Genomic DNA, 10,275 nt, shown 5'->3' on the forward strand with positions numbered 1-10,275 from the left:
GCCCAGTGGGTCGAGGCTGCGGTGGCCAGGAGCGGCCACTGCACTCCAGTCTGGGTGACGGAGTGAAACTCCAACTCAAAAAGAGAAAAAGAGTTAATTTCTTTATAACTGAGCCTAGAGTCATGATTAGAAAGAACAGCATGCTTTGTTTCAATGATGATTTTTTTTTTTAAAGGAGGGGTGTGTTATATACACTGCTTCTCCAAATTGCGGTTTTATGGTAGATGGGTGTTAAATGCTGAGGCAGTTTGAGTTTATAGTTTTATTATATCCTGCTAGTAAAAGATTATGATAGCCCCAAAGATGTCAACTCTTAGGAAACTTCCCAGGCTGAGCTAGCTACAGGGCTACTTGCAAATTCTCAAGAATGACGTTATAAATAGGTCTAGTTGCTGTTTCCCTAGCTTTCTATTCCAGAGTTTTACAGGGAATTAGAAGAGCAATTGTGCCATGAGGGAGGAAGGGCCGGAAGAAATCCAGACGTGGAGTGTCCCTGACAATCACACAAGGGTACCCAGGGAGGGGGAATGTGGAGTCACATCCCTCCCATGTTCAGCAGAGTAGCCCATGGGCCCAGGTGGCCGCCATGGTCTGTGAGCCAGAGTACGGAGGACCAGGCCAAGTGGAGGTCACACGCAAGCCGCCAGGTACATCTTAGGCGGCTCTGCCTTTCCACAGTCAGACGTAAAGATCTTTTCCTCCCAGATCATATTTGCCCCATGGCTAGATGCCATTTTAACCAGTATGGTTCCCCCTACCTCCTCCAGGTTCTCAAGAAATACTTTAGAAAATGTAATGAAATGCAGTCTGCACAGGCCCCACTGCGACCCATACCAAATGTGAATGCCAATATGCTCATTTGTGTTCTCACCGATAGGATTTAGAATAAATAACTGTTACAAAATAAAAACGACAAGTTCAAGCTGCATTTCTTACCTGTGTATGTATTAGAGTTTTGCATACGAATTTAGTTTTTAAAAAGACTGCTAATAAAAAATGAAGGAAATAAAAAACAGAAAAAAGGTTGGGGGGATGTTGGGAACCGCTGCAATAAAAAAATTCAGAAGTGGAATCAGAAGGTCTCTTCTCTACTCCACCCAGTGAAGCTATTTTTAAGAGACAGAGTCGGGCAACCTCTTCAGGTCCCCTCCAACTGTGGGAGCTTTTCTGTCCTCTCAATAAGTACTGCTTTAAAAAAAAAAAAAAGAGAGACAAAGTCTTACTCAGGCTGGAGTGCAAGGGTGCGATCACTGCAGGCTCGAACTTCTAGCCTCTAGCAGTCCCTTCAACTCAGTCTCCTGAGTAATTGGAACTACAGGTGTATGTCACCACACCTGGCTAATTTTTTAATTTTTGTAGAGGCAGGGTCTTACTGTGTTGTCCAGACTGGTTTCAAACTCCTGGCCTCAAGTGATCCTCCTACCTCTGCCTCCTAAAACACTGAGATTACAAGTGTGAGCCAAGACTATTATCACGAACACATTTTTGAATACAAAGAGAAGATCTGCTCTCAAAAAGTTATTTTCTTAAATACCATAATGTGTAATAAAGATATATGTATTTCCAGAGACGATTGTAATGGGCTTCTTTTTCCTAAATCTTTAATCTCTTTAGAGCTTCCTTCCTTCCTTCCTTCCTTCCTTCTTTCCTTCCTTTCCTCCTTCCTTCCTGGAGGTAGCTATACAAACCTAGAATAAACTTAGTCTTTTTGCCTCAGCATAACCATTTTGCTAAGACTTTATCCCTGATGCGCTTTGAATCTAGCACAGGTTAGGCATAGATAGATACATTTCTAATAGGCAGGTTTAGGAACCGTTCAGACATTTCACTGCAGGCCAAGTGGCAGCCTACCCCACACCCTCTGCAAATTTCCATCAGATGCAAGACAAGGACAGAGTCATAGAAATAATAATAGACCACCTTTTGTTCAAGGAGTTTGTGGATTGCAAATGTCTGACAGTCTCTTGCAGGAAGACTCCCTCCCCTTGTCTCCTTCCATCTAGTCTACCACATGAGGGCATGAGATGCTCATGTCTGGCGACCTCAAGACCCAAAACTCATGTGACGAACTCACCCATCTGCCTGCTGTCCGTCACCCGACGTCAGTACCTGTGCCTAACTGCTCCTTCGTCATGAAATGGAGCAGACCACTGCCAACCACCTGAATGACCTTCTCTCATCCAAGGGAAATGGTTAAAGGGACTCAACCACAAGCAGCCATTTTGCCATTGCCTTGTTAAGGTATGGTATGGCCATGTGCTCTTTGAGCTATGTCCAGGCCATGTTTTCTTACGCTTTGGTCCCCTCCCCTACCTTGGGGAGGCGAATCTCCTCTTTCTTTCTCTCCCTCTCTAATTTACTTTATAAATAAATTACATCTTCTCATCTAACTTCTGGGCAATTCTTTGCCTCTTTCACAGCCCTGGATAGCACACCAGACACTCCCCATCCCCAGCGGGCCTGACTTAACATTCCGGAGGGCCTGCTGGGAGTGTGACCCTAACACTTCCTTCTTTTCTTTCTTAAAGCGTGTTAAAATCAGGAAGAAAACAATGCAACAACGAAGACAGATGCGGAGAGATGTGCACACACATATCTATACATACATAGATATAATCTTTCAATCAGTCTCCTTGAGCCCTGTCTAAACTCCCGCAGCTGCTGGATCCTCAGCCTTGGAGTTGCGGCTCCACCAGAGGCTGGGGTTGGGGCGAGTGGGGGTGGCAGCCCAGCACTGACTGCTTCGTTCCCTCTGCAGGCAAAGAACTTGGCAGAATGACTGCTCTCAGGGAAAGGTGCCAAGAACATTTGAGGGGTACAGAAACAGAACAAGGTGGAGTGTGGTATCTCCTGGAAAGCAGGCAAAAGCCTGAGTCGGGATTCCTTCCCAGTCTCTTCAGCATAATCAGAAGGCAACACGAGCCCCGGGGGATGGGGAATGTGGGGTGGTTCATTTAGGGAGCCTGGGACGGAACTCCCATCTGTGGGATGAACACGGGGAGGGTAGGATCCCGCAGTCAGGGTGTGGAAGTAGATGGAATGCTGGGTAGGTTTTCTCCCCATTTGTGTCTTTCTCTTTATTATCCTTGGGAGGTGGGGGTGGGCCTGTGGGTGGGTTTAGCATCTGGAGATTTGATATTACAGATGACAAATAAACACAAAGAAGCTCTGCTTAGTAAGACAGCCGCTGGGACGTCATGAGGGAACACCACACAAGGAGGGACCGAGGGCACTGCAGAGTGGAGCAGACCAGGGGCAGGTGACGGGCAGGGAAAGTATGACCTCGTACCGTCACCGTCGCCTTTCTCCAAGTCCGCTGCACACAACAGCCCAGGGAGCAGTACCATGGCGTGTGAGTCACAGAAAGCGTTCATAAAACCCACAGACCTAGACTCCATAAAACACCAGAAGAGGACCTGCGAGTGCCAGGCACGAGGACAGGCAGTGGGGACCCAAACAAAGCACAGTCCTTGAAACCAGGTGGCTCCCGGGCCAGCGTGGGAAGACAGAGGTGGACAAAAATGTCGTGAGACCAAACCATAGCGCCAGACACGAGGCTATGCCTGTCCCAGTGTCCTCCTCTGCCCCGGGCACCCCGGCAGGGCTGCAATCCAGGAGAAAGTGACCAGCACTCTGGGTAAGGGCAAGTGTACCCTACACAGGGAGGGAGGGAAAAGAGCGTGCCAGAGAGAGGGCACCGCATCTGCTAAGCCACAGAATGCTGTGGCTGGGACAGAAGGATATTCAGGTGGGTGGCAACCCACTCCCAGGGCAGGTGGGGCCCTGCTGTGAGAAGCTTTGTTGTCAAGGTCACCCATGTGGGCTTCATGCTAAGGAACACTAAGGAACTAAGAAGCCAAATGCAAATACAAAACTCCATTTCTAAAAAGAGTCAGAACAGTGTTTTCTTCCACAGAATATTTACATTGCACAAAGTGAAGTTATCCCTTCGTCCTGACCCTGTCTCTCCGACTCATGGTGTAACTTGAAACATAGAATTTCACTTCACTCTACTTTTAATTTCCCAAGTGGAAAGTTCACATACGCTTTTCTCTTTTGCCATGAAAAAGTGGAGAGAGTCCACTGGACTCGAATGTAGATGTCATCATTTCCTTGGAGAATGAGGCTGACTCAGGAGCTCTTCACAGGTAGTGATGGAAAAACTGGAGTCTTGCAAATGTCAAGTTCATTACTCTTTTCACCAATATTTTTTTCCCCCTCTAAAAGAAGGGGATTATGCTGGGCATGGAGGCTCACGCATGTAGTCCCAGCACTTCTGGGAGGCAGAGGTGAGAGGATTGCCTGAGATGGGTTCAAGATCAGCCTGGGCAACTTGGTGAGACTTCATCTCTACAGTAAATTAAAGAAAAAAAAATTGGCTGGGCACGGTGCATGCCTGTGGTTCCAGCTACTTGGAAGCCTGAGGCAGAAGGATCGCCTGAGCCCAGCAGCTTGAGGTGGCGGTGGCCATGAGCATGTCACTGCACTCCAGCCTGGACAACAGAGTAAGACTCCAACTCAAAAAAATAAAATAAAATAAAATAAAATATAAAATAAAGGGGGATTGTGAAAAAGCAAACAATATCTGGCATTATTTGAGAATTCTTTCTTCAGGATATTCCTACAGCTCCAGAATTAGAATACCATTGACTGGACACTTGTGCTTTCAGAAAATCCACTGTGTAAACTGGAAAGACTTTCTCGTTTTCATCAATAATAAGTGCTTTGAATGGAGAAACTACCACCTCCCTGGTAGAATTTCAGAAAATGCAGAGGGGCCCAACCTAACCCACCTAAAGTTCCCACAGGCTCCTTCAGCACAAAGCCCCTAGCCATTCTCCAGCAGGCCTCTCCTCCCTTTCAGACACACATGGATCTCCTCTCTCTTAACACTCTTAACACTCTTAACACTCACGCAGACTTGGAACCTAACCATAACCCAGCATCAAAATCAAGGTAATAGACCCCATGCCGCCTCTCGGTATTTAGCATGCACTCCAACTTGGCAAAGCACAGATCATAAAAGATATCCAATTGTGGAACACGGTGACTCACATCTGTAATCCCAGAGCTTTGGGAGGCCGAGGTGGGAGGATCACTTGAGGCCAGGAGTTTGAGATCAGTCTGGGCAACATAGTGAGACCCTGTCTCTACCAAAAACAAACAAAATGAAACAACAACAACAACAAAAGCTGGGCATGGTGGCATATGCCTGCAGTCCAAGCTACTCTGGAGGCGGAGATGGGAGGATCATTTGAGCCCAGGAGTTCAAGGCTGCAGTGAGCTGTGATCTTACCACTGCACTCGAGCCTGGGAAACAGAGAGAGACCCTGACTCCAAATATCTCCTAATGGACATAGGCCCCTGATCTCCAGACATACTGGAAAAAAATCTTTGAAGTGGAGATTAAATACACAGAATAACACTTAAGTCCATCTAGGGCAGGGGTTGCCAAGCCAGCCAGTCAAGATTTGCCCCTGAAATCCTGAAAGCACACACCTCTTACCCAGTCCTCCTGAAATCCCATCACAGGCAGGAGGAATCTGGGAATTATGTACATTGTTAAAGGTCTCTGACAATTCTAATGATCAGGCCAATCTGGGAACCAGTGTTCTAGCGAGCCCTCCATCTACAGAAGGGAGAATTCAGTGACAAACCCTCAGCTGGTCACAATGACAGAATGCCTGGAAACTAACATCTTTATAGTCTACAAAGAAACAATTTTTTATTAATAAATAAAGTTATCGGTCAACACAACAAACTACTAAATAATATATGCTCAACCTCCTACCAGGTTTGAACTTGGAGTTCTCTGTCTCCTCACAAGATGGCAGCATGGGGAGAGTGGGCTCCCCCACGTTTCTCGTCCTATCTCTGACTGTTCAGAGTCTGAGCCTGCACATGGGTTTGCTTTGGGCCTGGGGCCTAGGGACATTCCACCTGCAATGTTGCCAGCTCTCGGGAGGAGGGATCCAGAAAGAAGTCCATACGGGCCCTGAAAGTACATTTAAGGTCACTTGAGAGAAATTTCTCAGGTCAAAGGGGAGGTCACAAGCACTGGGTGGGAAAATGTCCTTGGCCCAGTATCCCTGACCCTACAGACATCTCACTCCACATGAAAGCACAACCAGGTCGGAGCTCCTGATGCAGGGGCTTCTCTTGCCCGGGTCTGAGACTGGAACATACTTCTGCAGCACAGAACAGTTTCTGCACAACTGAAGGTCAGCCTCTCTTCCTCTCCGTATATCTTTATATATGCAAATATGTGTATACGTTTTTGTAGTGACTGCTTTTCCACCAATCCTTGGTTGATAGAAAATTTTAAAGGAAATGGCTATGTTTCTAAAGTAAGAGAATCCAAGAGGACAACTGAATGATAGAGAGTTTGGTTTGTTTTTGGGGGTTGTTTTTTTTTTTTTGGTTTTTTTGCCCAGGCTGGAATGAAGTGGCATGCTCATGGCTGCTGCAGCCTTGACCTGCTGGGCTCAGGCGATCCTTCCACATCAGCCTTCCAAGTAACTAGAACTACAGGTGTGTGCCAGTACAGCTGGTTATTTATTTATTTAAATTGTAGAGATGAGGTCTCACCAAGTTGCCCAGGCTGGTATGGAAACCCTTGGCTGAGGCAATCTTCTTGCCTCTGCCTCCCAGAGTGCCGGGATTACAGGTATGAGCCACCGTGCCTGGCCCGGAGAGTTTTAAAGTAAACTCAGTTGGAAATCGATTGCTTCCTGTCTTGTTTACTCCCGTATTTTTTGTAATAACCATCATCATTTACTTATCACTTAGTATGTGCAGGACACTGGGCTAATCACATTTCATTTCAATATCTTATTTAGACAACTGGAAACCCTGGTTGGGGGGGTGCCTATTATCCCTATTTAACAAGAAAGGACACTGAGATTTAAGGAGGTCAGGTAAATTGCTCAAGGTCTCACTGTTAATTAGGTGGCCCATCTTGGATTGAAACTTACTCATTCCTAACCTCTTTTTTCTATTATAGTAACTGTCTCTGAGATGAAATATGGATATACTTCCTTACATTTTTTTTTAGTTGGCATCTCACTCTGTCACCCAGGCTGGAGTGCGGTGGCATGCTCATGGCCACTGCAGCCTCAACCTGCTGGGCTTAGGCGATCCTTTCACCTCAGACTTTCAAGTAGCTGGAACTACAGGCATGCGCTACCACATCCGGCTTATTTTTTGATTTACTGTAGAGACGAGGTCTCACCAAGTTGCCCAGGCTGGTCTCGAACCCCCGGGGCAATCCTCTCACTTCAGTCTTCCAAAGTGCTGGGATTACAGACTTTAGCCACCGGCCCGGTCTACATTTTTTAAGATAAGCAAATTTTTCCAGAGAAGGAGAAGTTTTACTATTTCTTTAATAGTATAATAAGTTACAAAGCAAGATTTTAAAAAATTTCTACCATATTTATAATTGTGGTCAGAGAGGGCTATCTCTGAAGCCACAGAAGTCGGACAGAGAGAAACTATGAACTATTTAAAACAAACAAATATTAAAAATGTTCAATGATGTTTTAGGAAGTTACTATCCTAATATAATTTTCAGGGGGAAAAAAATCTTTTAAAATCAATTATAAGAATGTTTTGTTTTGGAAGTCACCTCCCATACTATGACTAGAGTTTTTATCTAGTTTCTGCATAAAGAGGATTGACAAAATTTTACAAAGTAATACTTCCCATGGAAATTTATTTTCTGTTCAGTGGATGACACCAAACAGAAACTACCATTTACAACGTTTCAATTACTTAAAAAAAAAAAAAAAAAACTAGACGTGTGAAAAATTACAGAATTCTTCAAATAGTATTGAAGATAATTTAAATAAAGTCAGACAGTCTCCTGGTGAAAATAAAGACTTAACCTTAACGTTTTCTTAGGAACATTTACTTTATAGGCAGCATTTTTAGATGAACTGCTCGTAAGTTATTTTTTAAAACTCAGATGGTGTGGCAGATACGGCCTCCCATCAGTCACGTGACCCCCTTCCTTGATAAGTTCTTGATGTTCACTTCGAGAGGCACATTACCCACACGACTTGTGCTTTGGGAAAGCTCACTCCACCGCTGGCAATCAGACCCTGACATCTGGCTCAGGTCTCGAGCAGGCAACTGCTTAAGAAGTCACTGGCAGCCACCTTGTGACGTCAAGGGAGTGACGCTAGAGTGAAGTTATGGCAAGCCAAGTAAAGAGAAGGGAAGAGACCAAGGGCCTGATCTCACTGTCATGTTACTGAATCAAAACAAATGTAAGCCCACTCTCTCTCTGGGTTGATGAGCCCAGACATATCCACCAACGAGTCTCGTCTAAGCCCACAGGACCTTTGTCTTCTGTTGCTTACAATCAAAGTCATCCTGATTGATACGAACGGTTCATCAAGTAAAGAAGTTCATAGACTTCTTAACTGTTCATAAGTGTAAACAAAAATCGAAGAAGTCTACTTCATACCTGGGTTTAGAAAAAGAATTTCAACGATAGCTCATTAACAAATGCCATTATTATTAATCGTGACTAAAAATAGTAGGGGATAAATGATTACTCCTGTCAAACAAGAGAAAATGTTAACTGCACTTCACACACTTCATGAGAAACATTCAGCCACTTAAAAATGTGAAAAGAACAAAGAAGGGAGAGGAGGATCCAAACTGTGGAGTGATTCTAAGACATCTGAGGCAAAGATCAGATGCTAAGAAAACGATGACTATGGAGGAAAAAGGAATGGATTTAAACCATTTGTGAAGGTCATCTAACCTTCAAGCAATCCCACTTGATTTCTGGATATTAGTCATCTATTCCTAACATATGAGATTTCTGTGTGCAACATTTGACACATATATCTTACTTTCTTCAGAGGTAAAGAAGAGATCCTTTGAACATATCCTTATAGGAATATTAACATGATATTAATATTAACTCACTATGAATTATGAAACAGGAATGTTGAAAGTCATTTTCTCTGTGGAGTTACACAAGATATGAATCATTGCCAGTAAGGAAAATGTATAATTTAGCACAAAAGGCTGGGAGCCCCTTCAGAAACGGAGGGAAGCTTCCACAGTTGAGGTTACCCAAGTTCTAGGGGAAACTCCAAAGCAAAGACGGTTAACTAAGACCCAGGGGCCCTGCAGCTCAGCCAGATGCCCCCTAAGGAAAAGGTAGGGCGAGCTAAGCACTGAGGCAGGTGAAACAGCCCAACCTGGGAGGGAAAACCAAGAAAAGCCAGCTTCTGAGGGGAAAAGTCATGGAGGTTTCCAGTGTCTGAGCCAAACGCTGTGGGCAAGGGAACATAAATTTTGATGGCACATTGATGCCGAGTTATGTGATGTGTCACAGAAATGAGAAGAATCGACTTTGGGTGTCAAAGACTTAGTCCCTTGGCATAACCCTTGGGTTCAGCTTGTATTTATGTTTTTGATTCACACTAATGGAAAAGGGGATATTTCATTTTGTCGGGAATAAAAGTCTGGAAAATTCAGAGCGGTAACTCTGCTCTGCTTGTTTTACTCAGGCAGCTCCCGTGGGTGGGACAAGAGGACAGGGGGTCCAGGGGAAACCCTGCAGCCTGAAGAAGACTCGCTCACACAGACTGCAAAGAAAGAATACAAAGTTTGGTCAGGAGAATAAAGAAGTAATCCCTAGTTTTTACAATCATTTAAGGAAAAGGAAAGTCATGTAACTCACTTTCCCAAGACTACTACTGACTCATCATTTTTACATATATTTTACCTCAGCTCTACGAGAAAAAACTCTTACATTTTTTCCACAGAATATTTCCCCCTATACTCACTGAAAGTGACTCTAGAACATTCTTCTATATTGTCAAGATCCAATCAGAGCCAGAAATCCTAAAACAAACTAAAGCGGATGAGTGGTAAAATTAAATTAAAAGAACAGAAAACATTGGGGGGAAAAAGAGAGAGAGAGAAAACAGTGTTACGGTAAATTTAATTTATTGTATTGTTAAACCCAGAACTCTAATCCGAGAGAAAGAGAGAGAGAGACCACAAAGAGCCAGCTCCGATGCAAACACACGAGGGTCTTTATTCAGGCTCGAGTCTGGGCTCACGCATGAAGCCAGTGGCTTCAGGGACGAGAGCCCCGATCCAGTATGGCAAGCAGTTTTTATGCACAATTACAGAGGGAGGGGAAAGAACTTTAAACTTGATTTTACCTGATTGGTAATTTCTCCTAATGGTACGGGAATACTTGGTATTGGTAGTGCCTTTCGTGGCTGTAACCTGACTGCCCGTGATTGA

General features: G+C 44.5%; 1 protein-coding gene across 4 annotated transcripts in view; it reads right to left on the reverse strand.

The window, feature by feature from the left end:
- The window catches only part of CAMK1D (calcium/calmodulin dependent protein kinase ID), a 261,834-nt gene that overhangs the window by 156,486 nt on the left and 95,073 nt on the right, over positions 1 to 10,275 (reverse strand). The gene's annotated exons all lie outside the window — the stretch shown is intronic.

This window comes from Carlito syrichta, unplaced genomic scaffold (genome assembly GCF_000164805.1).
Source record: "Carlito syrichta isolate Samal-C Ts95f unplaced genomic scaffold, Tarsius_syrichta-2.0.1 Scaffold317080, whole genome shotgun sequence".
In the NCBI taxonomy this organism is placed as follows: domain Eukaryota; kingdom Metazoa; phylum Chordata; class Mammalia; order Primates; family Tarsiidae; genus Carlito; species Carlito syrichta.